Raw genomic sequence first — 26,073 nt, forward strand, 5'->3', positions numbered from 1 at the left:
ATTCTGCCAAAGAATGTGCTTCCTGGCATCAGCCTGAACCTCTGCACACTGCACACACGCTCCCTCCCTCAAACACACACGAGCTGGCATCCTCCTGTCATCCCTGATTTTTCACCTTTCTGCTTATTTGTTTTGGAGAGAGAGAAAGAGTAGCTTGATCTTTGATATTCACAACAACAACCCCCTCAAAGAAACGCATCTGTTTTCTGTTATGTTTCACAATTCTGACATTCTTCTTCTGCAATTCTTCCTTTTATTTCTTTAAACAGGATGGACCAAAGATATTTCATGGGTTTCTCATCAGCTTTTGTTTGTTTATGCTACATACTACACTTCTGTTCATAGTAATCCCTTTTGCATTTCAGAAAAAACGTTCAGAATGTGTTTTATACTACATATTTTTTCACATTTTTCCTGCAAACATGCCTTAAAAGACTCATATTGGCCACGGTTAATTGATGTTTTTTAATTCGGGATTAATTATTCCCAATTAGATAATTCCAAATTAAACTATTTTCCTTCGAGTTTACATGGAAATACTAATTCCGAATTGAGGTTTACATGGAAAACACGTTTGATGGGCTTTATCCAATTCCTTTACAGGTCTGGGGGTTGGGAAGGTTCTGATTGGATAGGGGTGGAAGTTACATCGACCGGAAGAAAAAGTAACTTAGCTGCTACAACTTTGAAAAGCTCACAATTTTTATGTTTCTTTTCATCTGTTCTTTTAATTGTTTCCAGGTCCTCCAAGAAATTTATTAAATAAATGGTCTCTGCTCTTGACCAGCGTTTACTGCGTGCTGCATCTTGAAACTTTGTTAGGAAAACCAGCCCAGCGCGAAATATAAGCGTCATGGAGACAGACGGGCAAGGGAACGAGCAGAAAGAAAGACCGGAATTAATTTAAAGAGGAATGAGTGGATACATGATCGTGGAATAATTCTTTTTTTTTTTTTAAAGATTTTTTCAGCACAGATGCCTTTATTTGGAAGTTCAATGACAGGAAACAATGGGAAGGAGAGGGGGACTGACATGCAGCAAAGGGTCCCCGGCCGGGATTCGAAACAGGGTCCACTGCGTATGTGGCATGCGCTCTAACCACTCGACCACCTGCGCGCCAGATCGTGGAATAATTCTATTCGGATTTAAAATCAGAATAAACCAGCCACTTACTTCGGAATTAAGTTTAATTCGGAATGGCCATTTTCATTCGGAATTAGGTGTTTACATGGTAATTTTTACTCATTTTAAATCAGATTTAATTTTAATTCGGAATTAAAGAGGAATTAAACTTCCCATGTAAACACACTCATTATGAGAAGTTCACTTCCTTCAGGCTTGGGCATGAAAGTTTGGTATCAGACGGTTTCATTGAACTACTCAGTCAGGATGAACGGGAGGAATGGAGCTGTTCAGATGTTGGTCCTGGTTCCACATCACACCAGGACTTCATGGTAACCAGCAATTCAAAAGATGCCATCTTCTATCTATCTACTGTTGTCGGCTCGACAGCTTTTCCTGCCATCAACAGACGACCAAAGACCTCTGTGGATGAACATCATGTTCCAACTATGGTGAGCCATCAGTGAGGATCAGTGCCAACGGTTCATGACACCAATCCTGATAAGTTGTTTCTCCTCATTTTTTTGTTTATTTTGTTTTCTGTTAAATGTGCAGTTTGTAACATTAAGTTTGATAAGAAACAGGTGTCTTCACTTAAACCCTTAAGGGTCACTAATGGCGCTTTTCCACTAGCACCTACTCGGCCCGGCTTGACTCCCCTTGCCCTCGTTTCTCTTCAACACCCAGATCAGAAGTAGGAGGTTGGAGTGAAGCTGCTGTGACGTATTTGATTGTGTATCTAAAGGAAGAAGACAACAACACTAAAGATGTAGAACCTGGAGGAGATGATAGATGTGCTGCTGGATCTGTGGCTTGTGTTTGATACCAAGTTAAAAAATGAGAGTGATAGAAGCTTCAAGCAGAGACGCTTTTTATTTTTTTTTAGTTTGTCTCTGCTCAGATGATGAGATCAGGATGTAATAGTACTGTGTTCATGAGAAGTCGTACACGGCCAGGGCTGGACTGGGACAAAAAATCGGCCCGGGCATTTTGAGCCTAGACCGGCCCACCAGGTATTGATGGAAAGAAAATGAAGCCTATGAATGAAAACAAACGTTCTTGTGACACCGCTTGTACACTGTCTTGTTGGTGTGTATGTTCTTGTCTAATAAACCTAAACCTACACCATCCCCCCCAGTCCCGTTATAGATGTACTTAGTACTGTTTCTGAGTAGACCAGCAAACTTGTATGGCAAGCCGTTTTAACATTTAATAGCTAGACTGGATATGTGTTGCAGATATCTGTAATTCAATTGTTCCTAGTCAAAAAGAACATTTCAGATATCTACAATGATATATTAACCCATTTTAAACAGGGGGAACGCATTCTGACAGCGTGAAATACTGCTGTCAGAATGCGTTCCCCCTCTGTTTATCATGAAGGGATGCTCGCACATCTTTCAAATTCATACTGCTGACTTCTTTCACCACCACAGATAAGTCCTGTGATTTTCAGGCTGGGAGGGGGGCCCTTGCGCGTGAGCGTAGCGAGCGCGCGCGAAATTTTTGGGGTTTTTCGGGTCGGATCGGGTGTCTATATGCGCAATTTTAACTCTCACATTAGCAAAATACTGGATAACTTCCCCTGCCTCATCATCATTTGGCTTGCCTCGACGCGGGGCCCCACGGCTGCTTGAGACCCGGTTGGATCGGTGATTTTTGTAACAAATTTATCAAACGAGCCTTTCAGAGAGGCATTAAACTCTTCCATTTTCTTTAGTTTTTTTTCTTTTTTCATCCCCTGATGGAAATGTCCTGATTCTGTCTCGTTCTCTCGACATTGTGTGACAGTTTGTTCCAACTCCACCCGTCTGGATCAGAGCACCTTGTGTCTGCGCTTGGTTTGACGCAGTTGTACTGAACAACAGACACGCGCATCATTGCACATATATTTATTGATATGCACAGACTAGTACACATTTAGGTCTGTAATGGAACGTGACTGTTGATATTTATAAGGGAAAAAACGAAAAAAAAATTGAAAAAAAAAAAGAATTTGAAAAAAAAAAAAAAAAAAAAACGGCCCAGGGCGCGAGGCCCCTTGGGGCGCGAGGCCCCTTGGGGCGCGAGGCCCCTTGGGGCGCGAGGCCCCTTGGGGCGCGAGGCCCCTTGGGGCGCGAGGCCCCTTGGGGCGCGAGGCCCCTTGGGGCGCGAGACTTCAGCCCATAACCAATCTAACTCATCATAACAAATCGGCCAGTGGTACCAGTTGTTGTCAGGTAAAAAACAAAATCAAATGGGCCGATGGGCCTGCCCGGGCCAAAAAAAATAAAAAAATCGGCCAGCCCAAAATCGGGCCGGCCGATGGTGATTTTGGGCCGGCCCGGGCCAAAAAAAAAAAAAAAAAAAAAAAAAAAAAATTTTTTTTTTTTTTTTTTTTTTTTTGGGCCGGCCCGGCCCGGCCCAAAATCACCATCGGCCCACCGGGCAAATGCCCGGTATGCCCGATGGCCAGTCCACCCCTGTACACGGCTGTGGAAAACAGCTTTCAGGTGTGCAGGGTGAGGCAGGACTCTCCAGGCCAGCGGCTGGTCCGGCCAGAGCAACCGCCACCTTTCAGCTGATCCTGCTCCAGTCCAATCCAATCATTTTGATTTCATTTTGTAAGTTGAACTACCAGCTTTGACAGTTGGGTTTGTTTATTGCTGTATTTTTCTGTAAAAAAAAAAAAAAAGCGAGTTTTTGCTCCCAAATTAAAATTTGAGTGTTGTAAATATTTGAGATTGGTCAAGAAAAAGGTTATGTATTTGTATTTGTATTTGTTAAATGACACGCACATGTTGTGCCACACAGTGGGTGTGCGTGTTCAGTTATTAAAAGTTATTACGTAATGGACGTCAGAGGACAATCCTTAATAATTAATAATGTAGATTATTTATCAAATTGAATTATCAAAATTACTTAATCAAAACGGGGCACCACCTGATGTAATCAGGAAAATGATAACTCAGCAGCAAAAATCAGTCTCAAGGTAGATTATCCTTCAGAATAATAGTGAAGAGAGGAGTTTGAACACAGGCCTTTGTCAACCAGCAGTTGTGTAAAATGTATAAAATAAGCACAAACAACTTCTCTCATTCAAATTATTCAGAATGTATTTACATAAGAGTCAAGAAGATGGTGAAGACGACACTTCGGATAAATTCTGATGGCTAACTACACAAGCAACGCTAACTGCATAACAACACTTCAGATTACATGCGTTTGTGAGTGTCAGTGCGGTGTGTTTGTGTGTCAGTAGGTGTGTGTGTGTGTGTGTGTGTGTGTGCGTGCGTGGGTGTGTGTGTGTCACGTGACTCGGGACAAGTGGCTTGGGGGTTTTATGACCGAGGCCCGAGTGCGTGTGTGAGTTGGTAGGAGAGGAGAAAACAATCAAGTAAACAGACACACTTAAACTAACAACACAGTTGTGACGGGATCAGCAATCCAGCTCACAACGTAAGACTAACTTTTAAAATGTGTTACTAAGTTTTCTGCCCAGACACAACAGCCTCTTATGTGAATCTTTGTAAATGAAGAAAAAGGTGGTTTGGTCTGGCCAGTCAGTGTTCCTTCTTGAACAAAGGGTAGTTACGCTCAGCAGGGGATCCTGATAAGAGCGGCTCTCTCTCTCACTCCTGTCCCTTGTGGATGAGGGGATGCAGCATGGACACAGCAGCTGGGCCTCCTTCAGCTTCAGGTCGGTCCAAAGGCATTCACGTTGAGGCAATGCAGGGTCCCTGGTTCGGCTTTCTGGGGCTCAGAACCTTGTGGGTCACTTGTGCAGCTCTCTAGACAGACGCTTCTTCGGTCGCTTCTTCGGTCGCTTCTTCGGTCGCTTCTTCGGTCGCTTCTTCGGTCGCTTCTTCGGTCGCTTCTTCGGTCGCTTCTTCGGTCAACGATCCGAAGGGGAGGCCGGTCGTGGCCTCCTCTGTCCTCCACTCGTTACCTGTATTAATGGCACCAGTTTTAACTGGTTATCAGTATGTGTCCACAACCTCAAACAGTCACACTCCAAACTCCACTATGGCCAAGACCAAAGAGATGTCAAAGGATGTGAGAAACTAAATTGTAGACCTGCACCAGGCTGGGAAGACCAAAATAGAACTTTTTGGTAGAAACACAACTTGTCGTGTTTGGAGGAGAAAGAAAGCTGAGTTGCACCCAAAGAACACCAAAGCTACTGTGAAGCACGGGGGTGGAAACATCATGCTTTGGGGATGTTTTTCTGCAAAGGGACCAGGACGACTGATCCGTGTAGGGAAAGAATGAATGGGGCCATGTATGGTGAGATTTAGAGTGAAAACCTCCTTCCATCAGCAGGGCATTGAAGATGAAACGTGGCTGGGTCTTTCAGCAGGACAATGATCCAAACACATCGCCCGGCAACGAAGGAGTGGCTTCGTAAGAAACATTTCAAGGTCCTGGAGTGGTCTAGCCAGTCTCCAGATCTCAACCCCATAGAAAATCTTTGGAGGGAGTTGAAAGTCTGTGTTGCCCAGCGACAGCCCCAAAACATCACTGCTCTAGAGGAGATCTGCATGGAGGAACGGACCAATCACTGCTCTAGAGGAGATCTGCATGGAGGAACAGACCAATCACTGCTCTAGAGGAGATCTGCACGGAGGAACAGACCAATCACTGCTGTAGAGGAGATCTGCACGGAGGAACAGACCAATCACTGCTCTAGAGGAGATCATGGAGGAACGGACCAATCACTGCTGTAGAGGAGATCATGGAGGAACGGACCAATCACTGCTCTAGAGGAGATCATGGAGGAACGGACCAATCACTGCTCTAGAGGAGATCATGGAGGAACGGACCAATCACTGCTCTAGAGGAGATCATGGAGGAACGGACCAATCACTGCTCTAGAGGAGATCATGGAGGAACGGACCAATCACTGCTCTAGAGGAGATCATGGAGGAACGGACCAATCACTGCTCTAGAGGAGATCATGGAGGAACGGACCAATCACTGATCTAGAGGAGATCTGCAAGGTGGAACGGACCAATCACTGCTCTAGAGGAGATCATGGAGGAACGGACCAATCACTGCTCTAGAGGAGATCATGGAGGAACGGACCAATCACTGCTCTAGAGGAGATCTGCATGGAGGAACGGACCAATCACTGCTCTAGAGGAGATCTGCACGGAGGAACGGACCAAAATACCAGCAACAGTGAGAAAAACCTTGTGAAGACCTTGTGAAAACCTTTGACCTCTGTCATTGCCAACAGAGGGTATATAACAAAGTATTGAGGTGAACTTTGGTTATCGACCAAATACTTATTTTCCACTATAATCTGCAAATACATTTTTTAATAATCAGACAATGTGATTTTCTGGATTTTTTTTTCATTCTGTCTCTCATAGTTGAGATATACCTGTGATGAAAATGACAGGCCTCTCTCGTCTTTTTAAGTGGGAGAACTTGCACAACTGGTGTCTGACTAAATACTTTTTTGCCCCACTGTATATATATATACACACATATATATATATATATATATATATATATATATATATATATATATATATATATATATATATATATATATATATATATATATATATATATATATATATATATATATATGTATATATATATATATATATATACACATATATATGTGCAGCCACGCGTCCCTCACACACACACAGACACTAGTGCATGAAGTCATTAGTGCATGTTGTTGTTTCACAGCCTGCGTCAGTCTCTGCTCCCTCCCTCTCACTTTGACCCACTCAGATGAGGAGAGCACTGAGCGGAGAAGTGGCTCGTTTAAAGCAACAGGTACAGAAACTCTACTGATCTGAGAAGGGTAGTTTTTATAGGGTGAAATAAAAGCTGTTAAGAGAAACAATGGGAGTTTTAACCAACACATGTGAAAGACACCTCATTTAGAATTAGGGATGCACCATCGGGTATCGGTCCAATACCGGGTATAACTACTCGTACTCGTACTCATAAAATTGCCATTGATACCACAACACCGATACCACTTTACGGCAGCGCGCAGTTAACAGCAGTTGACTGCAAGGTGGGCAGCGAGGAGTTATGTCAGCAGTGTGGAAGTATTTCCAGGTAAATTAAAGCAATAAAAACAAGGTAGAATGGGGGTGACCCGGAGGCCACCCCCTCTCTTTCCCATCTCCCCCCCCGGCTCGGAGCTCTGGCTCTGGTGCACCGGCGCGGTGAGGGGACGAGCCGGAGCTCCATCACCCCACGTGTCCGCCGCCACCCCCTGTCGGAGCGTGCGTCCGCCTCCGCCGGCTCGCAGGCGCGGGGGGACGCGGTCAGCGCGGAGACCTGAGTCCACCGGCAGCCGTGCCCCACACAAGCGGGGGCTCGATAGAGACAGCACTCCCTTCCGTTCACCTCTCACTAGGGCTGCAACGATTCGTCAACGTTGTCGACAAAAATTGATAATCAAAATTGTCGACAATGAATTCCATCGATTTCGCTTTGGTTTCCATAAGATATTAACCAGATGAGTTCATCATTTATCACATTATTGTGTGGGTATATGTATTTGCAAAGTTTGTTTCTCGTTAGAAGTTGAAGAGGTAAGAATAAAACCACACAGCGCAGGAGAAATGCCATCTTGTTTGGGCCAGGATAAAGGGGAAAGAGCGGAGCGGTGCTGCTGCTGCTACTGTGACAGGAGTTGTTACCATGGTAACAACTCCCCCTCCCAACGGCAAGAAGTGCCGTGTGGCTCTGAGTAGTACGTCCAAATTAATGCATACTACTGATATTTACTCAAAAGTGTGCCAAACTTAACTATACTTTTTGATTATATACTGTTTAGTATGGCTTTTCAGACGCACCGCTTCTTTTAGGGGCGGCAGTAGCTCAGGTGGTAGAGCAGGTTGTCCAATGATCGGAAGGTCGGCGGTTCGAACCCCGCTCTGTCCCAGTTTGCTGTCGTAGTGTTCTTGGGCAAGACACCTTACCCACCTTGCCCCATGTGAATGTTGGTGGTGGTGGTGGGAGGGGCTGTTAGGCGCGATATGGCAGCCACGCTTCCGTCAGTCTGCCGCAGGGCAACTGTGGCTACAAACGTAGCAGCTGTGGCTACAAATGTAGCTACCACCACCAGTGAGGATGTGTATGAATGAATAATGATCTCTGTAAAGCGCTCTGGGTGCCTTGAAGGGCGCTATATAAATCCAAGTTATTATTATTATTTGTTTGTTTTAATAATGGTATCAGTGGGGTTGCTTGACACAGGATTACACAGTCCAGGCTTGAAGCGTGAACACGTGTCCTCGTGTCCTCGTGCATGGTGACGGTGTCTCTCTATCGTCCTCCACAGATTTAGGTTTACCCACAGTCTGGTTGTTTGTGTGGGCCGATGTGTGCCGGTAGTTGGAGTCACACTGGTACAACGGACAGCTGTACCTGTACAGCAGCCTCGCTGTGCGTCAATGATCCTCCCACTGCCCCAAAAAGAGAAGAAAAAAAAACCTTTCTAACTTTCAGTTCAGGGTTTGACGGAAGTCAAAGATAAGAGTGATGTCGAGGAAACTCAGAAGCGTTTAGGTTCTGCTTTGTCAGGAGCAACTGGAACAGCAACATACAGTAGCATGTTTAAAGATGTGATCACATTTATAACAGCTGTCCACCTACACGGCAAGCTGGCGCCGTCATGGATATTGAGACATCCGTGAATTCAGGGTTAAAACAACTGACTAAACACACAAAATCCCTCAACTGTTTCATGAAGGAGTAAGATTGAATGACTTTGCAGCAACTGCAAACTACTTTCATCCACTTTACGCATTAAGTTCGTTTGTTCGTTCGTTCGTTCGTTTTCCTTTATTTCGAACGTGTAAAAAAAAGAAAAAAAGAAAACAAATGCAGGTGGGCATTCCACCACAAAAAGAAAAAAAAACATCAAAACACATATTCCCAGTTACATGCTCGAAAATAAGTGGGAGGAAGTATAAACTTATTTAATCTCACCCCCTTTCCACAACTAAACATTAATTATATGTCTGTATTTATTTTTTATACTATACACTAATTTGTATAAATATATATAATTTTTTACAAAAATAACCTGTTTAATACAAGATGTGAGCTCTATCATAAATATAATATAACTATGATATAAATATAATAAGTATATCTAAGTATATAAACATACAAAGACAACATGACAAAATAGCAGAACACACTTGATCTTTAAACACAGTCTTCACTTTTATACCTCAAATAAACTATGTCTTTATATTTATTCTTAAACTGCTTTATGTTTGTACATTCTTTTAACTCCAAATTCAAACCATTCCACTGTTTAATTCCACAAACTGATACACAAAAACTTCTTTTTGTTGTACGCATGAATCAAGATTTGAAGTTTAGGTTTCCCCTTAAATTCTAACCCCCTTCCCTCCCAATCAATCATTTCTGAATGTTATCCAGTAGAGAATGTTTTTTTGCTTTAAACATTGTGCAGATTGAAATGCCACTAGATCCATGAGTTTCAGTACTTTAGACTGTAATGGTAAATGGTAAATGGCTTACACTTATATAGCGTAAGAAATTGTAAGAAATTAAGCATTAAGTTCATCTACCTTCGTGTTCATTTCAGAAGTCTTAACTCTTCAGAGGGCACGTGTTAGTTTGTGGGTCTGAAGAACCTTCCAGTGATTGGAAGCAGCTGTTCATGCAGTTGGTCATGAAGTACACGCTGCTGCGATTCATGCACAGGTGCGTTGAGACGCCGGCCTTCTGGGACATGAGTACGTCACCTGCTGCTGATAAAGTTCCATCTGCCGCCACCTCCTCCTGTAATGCTGATGAACTGGGGCTTCATACTTTGTAAACGGGCTCAGAAACCTGCCATCGTGTGTGGGATATATATAAGACAACAGAATGCAGCGGCAGAGCAGCTGGGTTTTGTTGTTGTTTGTTTTATATTGTTTTTTTAATTTGCAGCCATGTTGCTTCGCGTCGGACGGTTCACGCCCCCGCGTTGTCCAGATATTTATGTTAATGGTCACCTCGTCAGGCATTATCCCTTACACATTTTCTACAGACTTTCTGATTGCACTTTTGTTATTGCACTAAAAATGTGCACTATTACAGAATGGATGTTCTGCTTTCTTTCTATTGTTTTATAGGGACAAGTGGCAGGACAGGTTTCTGTTTAAGAAAGATACTTATTTTATTATTTTCATTTTGTTATTTTGTATTAAAGTGAATTGCTGGATAATAATTAGTCTTCCATGTGTTCCTGGCATTCAAAAATATGCATCTAATTCAATTACGGTTCGAGTCAAATAGTTAAAAAAATCGCTTCACTCACAAAAAAAGGGGCTAAAAAAATTCACCGTGCCAGGAAAGGTGAAGGCATCCGGGTCGGCCGGCCCTGCTGATGAGGTGTCCCTTATTTATTTTTCAGGGAGTTGACAACCCTAACCGACACCTATCATTCTCACGTTAATATGTATGGCCTTTATTTTATTTTCTATATGTTTTTTTTTTCATTCATTTTTTTTGCACCTTATGTGCTTTGTAGGCTGCTGTAACAGGTGACTTCCTTTGCCCTAGGACCAATAAAGATCTTATCTGGTCTTTCGCGGGATCGCTGCGTGATCCCGCAGCGATCCCCTCCCTGAACCAAACCTCTCTCACACTGAAGCTCAGCAACAGAACCACACAATGTCTGGGAAAGCTTTGCTCCTACTTAACTGAGATGAGATAAATGATCCTGCAGATTAAAAGCAGAAAGCAAGGCTGACAAAAACAGAAAAAGAAAGTACACTGTGACTTCCTCCAAGCTGCTGCTGGTTAGTAAGTAATAACTGTTTATACAATAACTGCCAGTGAATATTAATGAGTACGTGGCAGGACGCAAAGACACAACGCTCATCTACAGAAACATGACAAAAGCAGAAAACTCTGGCTGATCTGTGAGGAGCCGTCCTCCGGTCACGTGTGCACTTTGACCAGAAGCCTGAGCACAGAGAAAACACGTCCCGGCACCAGGCAACACTTTGATCTTTAAATAACATCCTGCAAAATAGGCCCCGAGGCAGCACAAAAAATCCACTGTGATCTCAGAGAGTACTTACGGCCGCGTTTCTTTACCCAGCATGCAGCAGACACAGAATAAAGACTATCAGCCTGTGATGTTCGCCCCGATTTCCTCCTCGTCTCCCCTCTCTCAGTCTCATCTCCTCGTCGCTCTTGACATCACAGTAGAGCCGGCTGTACTTTGTGCTGACATGAATGAAGAGGAACATGACTCAGAGATAGCAGTCCCACTCACCGACCACAAACACACATACATAACACTGCATACCGACGTATACGTGTGTGTGTGTTCCTCTGAGGTTTTTACCTGATTCATCATCATAGCGACGGTGCAGGGACAAATGCTGTATCTGATGTCAGGGGCTGACACTTGCTTAAACACACACTTCATGACACCCAAACATATATTTAAAGCCAAGCAGAGGAGGGGGTGTAACTACCTGTACTCCTCTGCCTTTTACAGGTCACATCTAACTCCCCCCAAAAGTTAGTGACAAAGTGAAATCAAGTTAATGAGTGCCTTGTCAGATTGAGGGGGAGGAAAGTCCCACATAGTCAAAGTTTCTTCTCAGAAAAACCTCTGAGAGGATCCTCAAAAACACAGAGAAGTCATCAGTCACAGACGCAGATGTCATTGGCTCGTGCGGGGCTTTGCTTTGAGAAGGACCAATAAGGAAGGAGTGGGGAGGAGTCTCGGTGACGTGACAGCCATCTACTTCACTTGTTGCCTCTACAGGAGGAGCAGTGCAACCTGCTTTTATCACTGCTAGCAGTATAAGAGGCACACAACTACTACAAGTACTCAATTCAATTCAATTTTATTTCTATAGCGTCAATTACAACAGAAGTTGTCTCTAGGATTTTTCCAGAGACCAGAACATAAACCCCCGAGCAATTATTACATAAACAATGGCAGGTAAAAACTCCCCTTTAGGAGGGAAGAAACCTGGACCAGGACCTGGATCATAAGGGGGTAGAAACCTGGACCAGGACCTGGATCATAAGGGGGTAGAAACCTGGACCAGGACCTGGATCATAAGGGGGTAGAAACCTGGACCAGGACCTGGATCATAAGGGGGTAGAAACCTGGACCAGGACCTGGATAATAAGGGGGTAGAAACCTGGACCAGGACCTGGATCATAAGGGGGGTAGAAACCTGGACCAGGACCTGGATCATAAGGGGGTAGAAACCTGGACCAGGACCTGGATCATAAGGGGGTAGAAACCTGGACCAGGACCTGGATCATAAGGGGGTAGAAACCTGGACCAGGACCTGGATCATAAGGGGGTAGAAACCTGGACCAGGACCTGGATCATAAGGGGGTAGAAACCTGGACCAGGACCTGGATCATAAGGGGGACCCTCCTGCCGGAGGCAGCACCTGCTACTATGAGGGTTTAAGTTGATAATGTACATGAACCGTGCCACGGGCCTCCTTTCAGTAAACTAATATCCGCAACGACCTGAATGCAGGAAAAAAGTACAACCCCAAGACTCGATAGTTGCTAAAAACCTCTGTTTTTTGTTTGAGTTTTTCTTTTTAGCACTAACTTTGCATAGTTACTCTCTGCATGAGACTGTTTGTCTCACGCAGAGGTGGAAAAAGTACAAAAATATTGTACTTAAGTAAAAGTACAAATTTTCTGCTTGAAAATTACTTAAGTAAAAGTAAAAAGTACCCATTAAGAAAATTACTTAAGTAAAAGTATAAAAGTACCTCAAATTAAATATAATAAAGTACCAAAAGTACATGGTGTAAAATGTACTTAAGTACAAAAGTAAAAAGTAAAAAGTACAAAGTACAAAGTACAAAATTCAAAGTACAAAATTATTTTCAAAAGGATTGCAAAGAAATGAAGAATCCAAGAATTTGCTTACAACTCTAAATAATGGTGATATTATTCTGACCCCTTTAGCGTTTGTTTCCATTAACCCATTTTAATTTCGTCGGCTTGAGCGTCGGCTGCCGCTCAAGGCTGATTTATGGTTCCGCGTTACACCAACGCAGAGCCTTCGGCGTAGGGTACGCAGCGACGCACACCGTACGGTGCGCTTCGCCGCGTACCCTACGCCGTACCTTACGGCGTAGGCTCTGCGTTGATTTAACGCGGACCGATAATTCAGGCTTCAGTCTTCATCGGTACTCGACGCGACGGCGGTTCCTCCGGCCTTTCCGGCCCGCCTCTGCGGCGCAACTCTCCCGGGGGCTGCGGCTCCTTCTCGGGGAGGCCGAGTCTCCCCCGCCGGGTAATCACGGGCAATTCACTCGCCCCCCTTCCTTCCCGTCCGCCTTATGGTTCAGCGTTAAATCGACGCACACCCTACGCCGTAGGCTACGGCGTAGGGTGTGCGTCGCCGCGTACCCTACGCCGTAGCTCTGCGCCGGTGTAACGCGGAACCATAAATCAGCCCCCGCTGTGCTGTTCTCATGGCTTTAATTTGTAGCGAGTAACGACGTGTCCAATTTTAAATGTAGCGGATTAAAAGTACGATTTTTTCCTTGAAAATGTAACGAAGTAAAAGTAAAAGTACAGAAAAAGGAAAGTATCAATAAAAGTACAAATTCTCAAAAATCTTACTTAAGTACAATAACGAAGTACTTGTACTTCGTTACTTTACACCACTGGTCTCACGTCACTGTAGGGGAATTCTGGCCAAATCCTCTTTACAATGTTGCATCAGTTCATTGAGGTTAGCAAGCATCCGCTCCTGCACAGCCCTATTCAGGTCACACCGCAACAATTTAATCACTTCAGCCGGCCTGAGGTCTGGACTTTGGCTGGACTTTTAAAAGATGTTAAGATCTGTACTTTTTCAGAGATTCTGTTTCAGATTCACCGGTGTGGCGGGACTCAGTATGAGCCAAGCTTTAGCTATCAGACAGCTAGCCTCACATGTAACTCAAGTTGCATATGTACAAAGACAACAAAAGCATCACCTCTATACCGCCGTGGTTGACAGCTGGTACTGGTGTTAGTGTTGTTGAGTGTCTGATGTTACAGATACTTCCGCCCAGTACACCACATCAGGCAGACTCCATATTAGCCCTAATACACCCCCCAAAGCAGCTGCTGTGACTAGAGATGTACAGATACTGTATGTTTGAGGCGGGGGCGGTTGTGCTGTACCCTGTGGTGTTTTGGTTAAAGCATGTCAAAGGTTTGTCAATAAGAAGGAAACTGGGAACAAAATGTCCCTTTAACAGTGCTGTGATCAAGACACGTGTACCAGATCTGTGGAGTACAACAACGAGAAGGCTCCAATAAAACCAAAAACACAAAAAAAGTACAAAATAAATTATTGGGTACTATACATATATATATATATATATATATATATATATATATATATATATATATATATATATATATATATATATATATATATATATATATATATATATAGATATTTCTGAATGTAGTGAAAGAGGATGCACAACTGGTTGGTGTGACGGAAAAAGATGCAGGAGATGAAAACAACTGATTTGCTGTGGCAACTCCTGAAGGAAGAAGCAACAGTCATGTGACTGGGTATGAAAATAGCATCTTCGAGTATCTCAGAATATCTATGAAGCAAAGGAGGGCAGAGGTTCACCAATATGCAAAAAACCAAGCCTACAAACCACAGATCAATTTGGGAATAACATTCCTCACCGCAAACTGGCAGAGACTTTGATTGTTTCACAATCTACACTACATAATACCAGGAAAAGATTCAGAGCAATAATTAATATAGGACACCCATGATAGCCACCTTCCCCACTGGGCCAAAGCTCGTTTAAATGGACCAATGACGTCTTTCCTGGTCTGACAAACCCAAAGCTGAGATGCTCTGGAAGCCTTGGATACTGCGCATGAGGACAGGGACAGTCCGGCCCGTCATGAGTGCTGTTTTCATCAACGCTGGTGAACTGTTAAACTGTCATGCGATCAGAGTAACCAGAGTTATTGACCACATGAACTCTTGCATCTGTAGTTTCGTGTCACCCTCGTGTAGCGTGTAGCGCCCGGCCACTTTCTTTTCCTTTTCCTCTCATATTATAAACTGAGCAGCAGGAGCAGAAGCTCATAGAACAACCATGTGATGACTGAATTAAAAACGGAAAAAATCCTTTTCTCCTTACAAGGAATTAAAATAAGGCAAAAGAAACACGCAGCACACACCATATTACAACATGTCATGGTCTATTGGACATGAGACCAGCCAAGGTACTGTCAGGGTGATTAGCATTATTACAGACACAGGCTGGACGTGTCAGTGGACAGCCTCCAAACCTGAACGTCACTCAACTGGGAGGCCTTTAAATACAAGACACAGGATGGAAACTTTCTGCAGGATCGACCCTCTCTTCGGTGTAAGTGTTCAATTCAATTCAATTTTATTTGTATAGCGTACAACAGATGTTGTCTCTAGACACTTTCTAGAGACCCAGGTAAAAACTCCCCTAGTGGGAGAAAAGCCTTAAGCCAAACAGTGGCAAGAAAAACTCCCCTTTAGGAGGGAAGAAACCTGGACCTGGATCATAAGGGGGGACCCTCCTGCCGAAGGCCAGACTGGGGGGTCGGGGACGTCAGCAGCACACAGCAGGCATGTGGAAGCAGCAGCGGGATGACTGGGGGTGGGGACCGCAGGCAGGTGGAAGCAGCAACGGGATGACCAGGTGGGGGGGCGGGGGCTGCAACTATGACTACTGACTCTAACACACTAGAGTTTACACTACCTAGAGATTTACCAACACCAGCTAAAGGTTTACTAAACACTAACTATAGGCTTTACTAAACAGAAAGGTTTTAAGTTTAGTTTTAAAGGTGGAGGTGGTGTCAGACTCCTTAACCCAGATTGGAAGTTGATTCCATAGTAATGGTGCCTGATAGCAGAACGCCCGCCCTCCAAATCTACATTTAGATACTCTAGGAACTACGAGTAAACCTGCACTCGTAGTGTCAGTAAGTATGTGAGAGGGTTTCTGAATGTTTCTTTGATACTCAGTGAAACTCAGATAATCTTTCAACTCTCAAAATCTTAATCTGGCTGAAGCGAAACCTTCCTGTAAGCGCACTGTCCCCTAAAACAAAATGAAAGCTATTAGACATATCAAGAGGAGACAAATTAGCAATAGGAGACTTGATGACACGTCATAATGGTGTGAACAGCAGCAGTCCAGGTGCTTTCAGCAGAGCAGTTAGTGAACTGTTGGTGCGGTTTAACCAGCAACTCCCGGCTCAGCGAGGGACATGTGAACTCGTTGTAAAGTTAGAAATGTTCTGAGAGTCAGTGTCAAACTTTAAAGGAAGTGAGACAAGTTTTCAGATTTTGTATGTAGTCTGTGTAGTTTTGCAAAGCTCAGGACGGTCATCGATAACAGGTCCAAACACAGGGCTCTGTGTTGGGCTCACTTGATAGCTCATTTCCACTCGTGTGATGGTGCCATTGATCCAGGAAAAACATCCAGACTGTAGAGCGACGCCTGCTGCCTTGAAGACCAGCCACTATCCAGGAAGGGCTCATTCCAAAGGCATGAGTGTGGAAGAGGAGGCTACTGGACTGGCCTGCCTGCCGGGCTGACCTGCTCCCAAAAGAGGAAGAAACACTGGGTTGCAGGAGACATGTTTCAAGGGAAAATGGGGCAAAAGAACAACTGAAGCTCTTTGTAGCAGCAGAGACTGTACTTCCTCAGGATCCTCAGGAGGGAGAACATCACACAGGCTGCTGGTTCCTTCTACCGAGCCTCCATCCAGAGTATGTTCTGACCTACTGTATCTGCATCTGGTACAGCAGCTGTATCTGCATCTGGTCCAGCAGCTGTATCTGCATCTGGTACAGCAGCCGTATCTGCATCTGGTACAGCAGCTGTATCTGCATCTGGTACAGCAGCTGTACAGCAGCTCAGAGGAAACACCTCCAGAGGGTCAGGACTCATCACCACCACCCAGAAGATCATGGGCTGCCCTCTCTCCACACTGGAACACCTCCACCTCCCGTTGTAATACTGTAGTACTGTAGTACTGTAGTACTGTAATACTGTAGTACTGTAGTACTATAGTACTGTAGTACTATAGTACTGTAGTACTCTCTCCACAGTGGAACACCTCCACTTCCCGTTGTCAGATATATAAAATATGATAAAAGACACTTCACTCCGGACACTCACTGTTTGAACTGCTGCATTCTGGGAAACGATACAGACTCATGAAAACGAGGACAAACAGACTCAAACAGCTTTTACCAACAGCAATAACTCTTAACAAAAACAGGAGCTAATGTGCAATAACAAAAAATGATTGTATGTTGATGAAAGTTCTTGTAATGTCTGTGTGTTGATGTATGTGTGGAGGGGTGAATGTGTCTAGATATATGTTTATTTTATTTTATTTGTTTTGATTTCATTTTATTTATTTTTTATTTATTTTATTTTATATATGATGCACTGACTGGAGAGCACTTTTAATTCCGTTGTACCTGATAATGACAATAAAGATCTATTCTATTCTATTCTATTCTATTCTATTCTATTCTATTCTATTCTATTCTATTCTATTCTATTCTATTCTGATCAGTTGTGGTTGTGTCGGTAGCACGGCAACATCACAGAGGTACAAACTCTACCGTCACAGCTTTTTCTTGGTATCTGTTGCAGACGTACGTTTCTTTCCAGCCTACATATATATATATATACACACACACACACACACACACACACACACACACACACACACACACACACACACACACACACACACACTGGGAGGTTGGGGGTCAGTATTTCTCTGTCCCAGGACTGTGCTCCTCTGGACCACGGCTTCTGACATTGCACTGGGTTCTCTCTAGTCCATGTACGTCTTGGTCCACATTATGCATCAGTGCACCCTGGTCCCCCCACAACCCACACACACGGGATTTTTAGGAGAGGAATTTTGTCTCATTGGAGTGTGATGGAGGACTCAACAGTGTTTTCTAACGTTGAAGGGTCTGGACTGCAGGCTCAGCCCCTGGACTCGTCTCCTGAGAAGCCATGCCATTGTGAGGGATGCATGGGATGCTTTAGAGAAACACCTGGATGGCAAAATATGTTACTTTAAAAGCTCTATGTACTTTTCAGCTTAGATGGATTCAATTTCAATTCAATTTTATCTATATAGCATCTATTACAACAGAGTTGCCTCTAGGATCTTTCCAGAGACCAGAACATGGAGCCTTTAGATGTGTAAGCTGCTCATGCACTGATGCAACCCCAAGCCACCAGAGGTGCAGGCTTTTGAACTAAGCTCAGATAGCAGGCTAGAAGGTCTCTCTCGTCTCTTGTCCGCAGGACACGCCATCTATGTTTTTCAAAAAGCTTTTCAAATTTTGAGTCATCAGACCATAGAATAGTTTCCCATTTTGCCTCAGATCATTTTAAGTGAGCGTTGGTCCGGAGAAGACGGCAGCATTTCCTGTTCACATATGACTTCTGCTTTGTTCCTGGTGACACAGATATTACACCTTTTCTTCTCTATTACACACATTTTACACATGGTGAGTTCAAAGTCGAGTTCAAAATGTTATACTGAGAACCACGTTGCTGAATTTGTTCCACAACTATTCTGAGCTGGTCCCAGATTGGGAGTCTCTGCCTCGCTGAAATGCCCCCGTGTGCCAGTCATGTTGCTCCCATGCTGCCAGTTGCTACTCAGTGACTACGTTTACATGCAGTCAAAATTCAGGTTATTGCTCATATTCCGGTTACTGAAACATTGGGAATATTCCGTTTACATGGTAATTAATCATTTGGGATATCTGGATCAAACCAACGACGCGCGGACAACGTCATGACGCAATTCCTGTCATTTCTGCTTCTTCTTCCTGGATCCAAATTCAAAACAAATGCTGCTTCGCTCACCTTCTTGTAAATCTGGCTATCCCGGTACTTTCTACCGTCTACAAATGCAGAAATGTTCATATCCTTCATTACATTTATGAAGTGATTAGTCTCCTCCTGGTCTTGGTTTCTCCGTGTTTAGAAGAACTTCCTGGACTCAAAAGACCAGGATTCCTTGTGAACAGAGCATGTGCAGAAAACAAATTCCTGTTCCGTTTGATGGGGATATTCCGTTTGGTGTTTACATGACCCAATATTCGGGTTTTAAAAGGAGTAACCCAGGGCTCATATTCGGGTTTTTAAAAACCGGAATATGAGCAAATTCTGGTGATTCAAAGTGGTTATTGGTGTTTACATGGCCGTGTAAATTCGGGTTATTGTCAATAATCAGGTTTTAAAAGGGTTATTGATGCATGGAAACGTAGTCACTGTTGTTCCCCCGAACAAACTGCTTTTCAGGTTCAAATGTCCAACTAGCCATAACGTCAAGGTTGCACTTACCTTCTTGCGTATAGTCATTCAAGATATGATTAATTATAAACAGTTGTGTGTTATTAGCTTAAGGACATTATATAAGTCTAATGCTTGAAGATCAGTTCTCATTTTATGACAAATAAAAGCAGGAAATCAGTTTACTCCAAGGGATTATAAACGTACAACAAAAATACGTTATTGTGTATCAGTTTGTAGAATTAAACTGTGGAATGGTTTGAATTTGGAGTTAAAAGAATGTACAAACATAAAACAATTTAGGAAGAAATATAAAGAAATGATTTATTTGAGGTATAAAAGTGAAGACTGCAGCTGTGTGTTCTGATATTTTGTCATGTTGTCTTTGTATGTTTATATACTTAGATATACTTATTATATTTATATCATAGTTATATCATATTTATATCATAGTTATATCATATTTATGATAGAGCTTACATCTTGTATTAAACAGGTTATTTTTATAAAAATGTTATATATTTATAAAAATTTGTGTATAGTATAAAAAATAAAAAAAGACATATAATTTATGTTTAGTTGTGGAAAGGGTGTGGGATTAAATAAGTTTATACTTTCTCCCACTCCTTTTCGAGCATGTAACTTGAAATATGTGTTTTGATGTTGGTTTTTTTCTTTATGTGGTGGAATGCCCACCTGTATTTGTTTTCTTGTCTTTTTTCTTGTTTTTCACATGTTCGAAATAAACGGGAAAAAAAAACAAACAAACAAAAAAAAACGTCAACATAAAGTTATAGACTAGTATAATCATGTATAAAAATGACTTTACACACCTAACTTAAAAGGATGCCGTTTAGATAAGCCTTTGTTTGTCTTACTTTAAGTTACATCTGCAAAAATAAGATGCTTGTGATCAGCAGTTATTCAGTGGTCACACTTCTGGGGATTTTGAGGGTGAGGTTTCATGTTAAAAGGATGCATGTCCGTTAATCACCTTCCTAATATGAGTCAGCCTGATCTCAGTTTGGTGGGGCGTGCGATCAGTTTCAGAAGTCTGGCTGCAGCCTTCAGGCGGAACACGTTTGCACAGTTTGAGTGATCAAGTAAGCGATGAACTTACGTGAGCTGTTACGCTAGGAGCCTTTGTCTCTCCAGCCATGACCATAAATAATCAACTCCCAGTTATAAAACACCAACACTAACCAACGCCCCGAGGTCGCGTTATGGTCCGAAACTGTTGCCTGAGCTTGAAAATGTCCAGGGAGGTTGGCTGGACCAAGTCCTGAACATCCAACACCTTTGACATCAAGTGTCTGAGGAAGATGTGTATTGAAAGCAGAGGTGGGTAGAGGAGCCAAAAATTGTACTCAAGTAAAAGTACTGTTACTTCAGAATAATATGACTCAAGTAGAAGTAAAAAGTAGTCATCCAAATAATTACTTGAGTAAAAGTAAAAAAGTACTTGGTGAAAAAACTACTCAAGTACTGAGTAACTGTTGAGTAACGTCTGATTTATTTTTTAACACAACCATTCAAACAGACAAAAGTACAAAATAATCATCTTCAGGCAAATTAAATCAATAAAATAATGGAATAAATTAAAATTAATAAAAAACAAAAAATTGCTTAAATTAAAATAATCTTAAAGTAAATTCAAGTACTTTAATAAATAATAAAATAAATAAAATAACAGAATAAAAAATAAATTAAGCACAAGTAGCACAAAATGTCAAGCCTTTGTACTTTTCTTTTTTAACCAGGCAGAACTAGAACAAACATGAACTCATAGAAACTCTGTGTGTGTTTGAGTCTGTGTAAATGTGACAAATTATGCAAAAACAAACATTTTTCCCAAAGAATCACCCAGTGATTGTCACGGTCTGAGGTTGAGTGGGTGTGTCTGGCTCCTTCCCACCTACCTGGCAACACCTGCAATCACTCTGGTGCAATCAGGCCCACAGCATTTAAGCCTCAGTCACTCTTCAGTCCATGCCAGATTGTCTTGTGTTCTCCAAGCCTTCAAGCCGTTTATCAAGCCAAGTGAGTTTTTTCAAGTTTTTGACCTTTTTGACCTTTTGATCTTTTTCTGCCCCCAGACCACGTTTTTGCCTAGCCCTTGCCGGTACCTCTGCCTTCGCTGACAGCCTTTTTGGACCTTGACCTTTGCCTGCCCCTGGACGGATTTTTGCCTGACCCTTGCCTGCTCAGATTTACTCAAATAAATCTTTTGAACCGTTTTCCCTTTGTCTGCATTTGTGTCCATTCCTTGTGTGCCTGACAGAATAATCTGGCCACCATGGACACAGCAGACATGAACGCCCTGCAAGCAGCGGTTTCCGAACATGGAGCCATTCTGGGATCCCAACAACAAACCCTACATAAGGTAGACCACAACCTGACTACTTTGGCTAATTCAGTTCAAACTCTCAACAATCAGATACAACAACTGCAGGCTTCCTCGTCTTCTGCTGCTGCTGCTCACGCCCCTTCCAGTCAGCATTATGTGCGTCAGCCTGCTGCCAGAGAGCCCAAGCTACCCCCACCTCAACCTTACAATGGTGAGCCCGGAACCTGTCGTTCCTTTTTGTCTCAGTGTTCACTGATTTTTGAGCTGCAGGCCTCTGCTTTTCCTACTGAGCGCTCACGTGTAGCCTATATAATCACGTTACTCACTGGCAAGGCAAGGGAGTGGGGAACAGCTATGTGGGATTCTGAAGACCCTGTTTGTGATGACTACAACAGATTTGCTGATGAAATGAAGGAGGTTTTTGACCGTTCTGTTACGGGCAGAGATGCTTGATTATGCCATTGATTTCCGTACTTTGGCGGCCTCGTGTGGCTGGGGGCATACTGCATTGTTTGATGCTTTTTTGAATGGACTCTCTGACACTGTAAAGGATAAACTGGTGTCTCAGGACCTGCCTGATGACTTCAAGGAGCTGGTGAAGCTGGCTGGCAGGATTGATGCTCGACTAAGGGAATGGCGCTCTGAGAGAGGTTCATCCCGCCCTCGTCCCTGGCTTACCGCTGCCCCCTCATTACCAGCACCTAGAGGCAGCCCCTCCTCCAGAACCCATGCAGCTTGATCATGCAAAGCTGTCTCCTGGGGAACGCATGCGCCGCCGCCTCCGGAATGCCTGTTTCTACTGTGGCCAGACGGGTCATCTCTGCCTCAAATGTCCGTTAAAAGCCAACGCCCATCAGTAGAAACAGGGCTTCTGATGGGCACTGCTCAAGGTAATTCCCCTGTTAAGCGTTCTTTTTTTGCCTGTTTTGCTGCTGCTGTCGGATGGTGCTCATCCCCTCACAGCTCTCATAGACTCTGGCGCTGATGAAAGTTTCATCTGTGCTGCCACCGCTCGTCAGTTAAAGATCCCTGTGCTTCCCTTGAAGCAGCCCGTATTGACTCGTGCAATTGATGGACGGAGTCTCACGCATATCACTCGTGTCACAGAGCCTGTTGCATTGCGGATTTCTGGTAATCACAATGAACACATATCTTTTCATGTAATTGATAACCTTCATGTCCCCATTGTCCTAGGCTTTCCCTGGCTGTCAGTTCACAATCCTCATGTTAACTGGGCTGATAACACAATTATGAGTTGGAGTCCATTATGCCATTCTCACTGCTTAACCTCTGCTGCCACCTCTCTCTCCCTGGAGCCAGATAGGACTGAGGAGTTCCCAGACTTGTCATCGGTCTCTCCTGAGTACCTGGACTTAAAGACTGTCTTTAGTAAGTCCCGTGCTGTCTCCCTTCCTCCTCACAGGCCTTATGACTGTTCGATTGACCTCCTGGAGGGAGCCATGCCCCCCAAGGGGCGCCTCTATTCTCTTTCCCCTACAGAAACTGAGGCGATGAACAAGTACATCTCAGAGTCCCTTGCCGCTGGCATAATCCGCCCATCGTCTTCCCCAGCTGGTGCAGGCTTCTTCTTCGTTGGAAAGAAGGATGGAGGACTCGGGCCATGCATCGATTTCAGAGGTTTAAATGATATCACTGTGAAGAATCATTACCCATTGCCACTCATGTCCACAGCCTTCGAATTATTACAAGGTGCTAAAATCTTCACTAAACTTGACCTGCGTAATGCCTACCACCTGGTGAGGATGAAGGAGGGGGATGAATGGAAAACAGCCTTCAACACTCCAACAGGGCATTATGAATATCTTGTTTTGGTTTGACTAATGCCCCTGCTGTTTTTCAGGCCTTGGTCAACGATGTGCTGAGAGACATGGTCAATCGTTTTGTTTTCGTTTATTTAGATGACATTTTGATTTTCTCTTCCTCCCTCGAACAACACAGACATCATGTCAGGCATGTCCTCAAACGACTCCTGGAGAACCGTCTCTTTGTGAAGGCAGAGAAATGCGAGTTCCACCAAAGCAAAATGTCATTTTTGGGACACATTGTGAGTGCAGGCAAAGTCCATGTGGATCTCTCCAAGGTTAAGGCAGTCACTGATTGGGCCACCCCGACCACGAGGCGTGACCTCCAAGGCTTTTTAGGTTTTGCCAATTTTTACCGCAAGTTTGTACGCAATTTTAGCACGGTTGCTGCCCCACTCACAGCTCTGACCTCTCCCAAGGTGCCTTTCCTCTGGAATTCCCAGACGGAGAATGCTTTCTCTAAACTCAAGCATTGTTTCACTACTGCACCTGTGTTAACTGTCCCTGATCCCTCTCTGCAGTTCGTAGTCGAAGTGGATGCCTCAGAGACCGGAGTCTGTGCAGTGCTGTCCCTCAAGGACAACAAACTGCACCCCTGTGCCTATTACTCTCATCGCCTGTCTCCTACAGAGCGCAACTAGGGGACCGCGAACTGTTGGCTGTGAGGCTGGGCCTTGAAGAGTGGCGGCACTACCTCGAGGGTGCAGTCTTGCCCTTCCTCGTTTGGACGGATCATAAGAATCTTGAGTACATCAGGTCAGCTAAACGCCTCAATTCCCGCCAAGCTAGATGGTCTCTGTTCTTTTCACGCTTCAATTTTACCCTCTCATATCGCCCTGGTTCTAAGAACACTAAGCCTGATGCCTTGTCCAGGATTTATTCACCAGAGAAGGAGTCTGTAGCTCCTAAGCCCATTTTGTCTCCCGAGCTGATAGTCGGAGCTGCAAGTTTTGACATCGAGTCCCAGGTTCGGAGGGCCCAGCATCAGGAACCTGACCCAGGTAATGGGCCTACTGGCTGCTTGTTTGTCCCCACAGCTGTTCGCCCTGCGGTACTGACCTGGGGACATGATTCTAAGTTGGCGTGTCACCCGGGTACGAAGCGGACTCTGGCCTTCATAAAACAACGCTTCTGGTGGCCATCTATGAGGACAGATGTGGAGCAGTTTGTGGCGGCCTGTGATACGTGCGCCCGGAACAAGCACAGTAACCGACCCCCAGCTGGCCTTCTCAGACCCCTTCCTGTCCCACATCGACCCTGGTCCCACATTGCCATCGATTTTGTCACTGGTCTGGAGGTGTCCGAAGGTAACACCTGTATTCTCACCGTTGTTGACAGATTCTCTAAGGCAGTTCATTTCATTCCTTTGACCAAATTACCCACAGCCAAAGAGACAGCGGCGCTACTGATCACCCACGTTTTCAGACTTCATGGTTTACCCCAGGATATTGTGTCAGACAGAGGTCCACAGTTCTCTGCTCAATTTTGGAAGGCATTCTGCAAACTAATCGGTGCCACTGCCAGCCTGTCATCTGGTTTTCATCCACAGACCAACGGCCAGACGGAGCGCGCCAACCAGGACCTGGAGGTGGTTCTCCGGTGCATGACCTCCTCCAACTCAGCATTGTGGAGTAAGATGCTTCCCTGGGTGGAGTATGCGCATAACTCCCTTCCCACTAATTCTACTGGCCTTTCCCCTTTTCAGTGCTGCCTGGGTTACCAGCCTCCACTGTTTCCTGCACAGGAAGAGGAAGTGACAGTTCCCTCAGCCCAGGCCTTTATTAGGCGGTGTCGGCGAACCTGGATGCAGGCCAGAACTCGCATGTTGAGGTCGGTGGCTTATTTCAAGGGACAGGCTGACAAACGTCGCTCGGCAGCCCCCCTCTACAGTGTTGGACAGAAGGTCGTGCTTTCCACCAGGAATCTACCTCTGAGGGTACTGTCCCAGAAGCTGGCGCCCAGGTTCATTGGACCCTTCCCCATTTCTAAGGTTGTCAGTCCTTCATCTGTGCGACTCTCACTGCCTCGACCCATGCAACGTATTCACCCTGCCTTTCATGTCTCCCAAGTCAAGCCTGTGGTTCTCAGCCCTTTGTCCGCCCCCTCCGCCTCCCAGGGTCGTTGATGGTGGTGAGGTGTTTGCTGTCTGGAAATTGCTGAAGGTCCGCCGCAGGGGCCTCCACTACCTGGTCGACTGGGAGGGCTATGGGCCTGAGGAGCGGTGTTGGGTCCCTTCCAGGTTCATCCTGGCTTGTTCCCTCATTCGGGACTTTCACCGTGGCAATCCTGGGGCCTTGGATGGGACGCCAGGGGGCGTCCGTCGGAGAGGGGGTCCTGTCACGGTCTGAGGTTGAGTGGGTGTGTCTGGCTCCTTCCCACCTACCTGGCAACACCTGCAATCACTCTGGTGCAATCAGGCCCACAGCATTTAAGCCTCAGTCAC

General features: G+C 44.4%; 1 protein-coding gene across 9 annotated transcripts in view; it reads right to left on the bottom strand.

The window, feature by feature from the left end:
* Nucleotides 1-26,073, bottom strand: part of LOC133423935 (uncharacterized) — a 111,955-nt gene that overhangs the window by 54,050 nt on the left and 31,832 nt on the right. For 6 of the 9 annotated variants that reach the window (XR_009770838.1, XR_009770837.1, XM_061714276.1 and 3 more), the window contains exons 1-2: nucleotides 11,459-11,710; nucleotides 11,190-11,337 (exon numbers count right to left, since the gene is read on the bottom strand). The exons of the other annotated variants lie outside the window; for them this stretch is intronic. The gene's annotated coding sequence lies outside the window, so the exon portion shown is untranslated. Of the gene's footprint in view, nucleotides 1-11,189; nucleotides 11,338-11,458; nucleotides 11,711-26,073 lie in introns of those variants that run through there. 9 annotated transcript variants of the gene reach the window in all.

Source organism: Cololabis saira, chromosome 23, assembly GCF_033807715.1.
Source record: "Cololabis saira isolate AMF1-May2022 chromosome 23, fColSai1.1, whole genome shotgun sequence".
NCBI classification, from domain to species: Eukaryota; Metazoa; Chordata; class Actinopteri; order Beloniformes; family Belonidae; genus Cololabis; species Cololabis saira.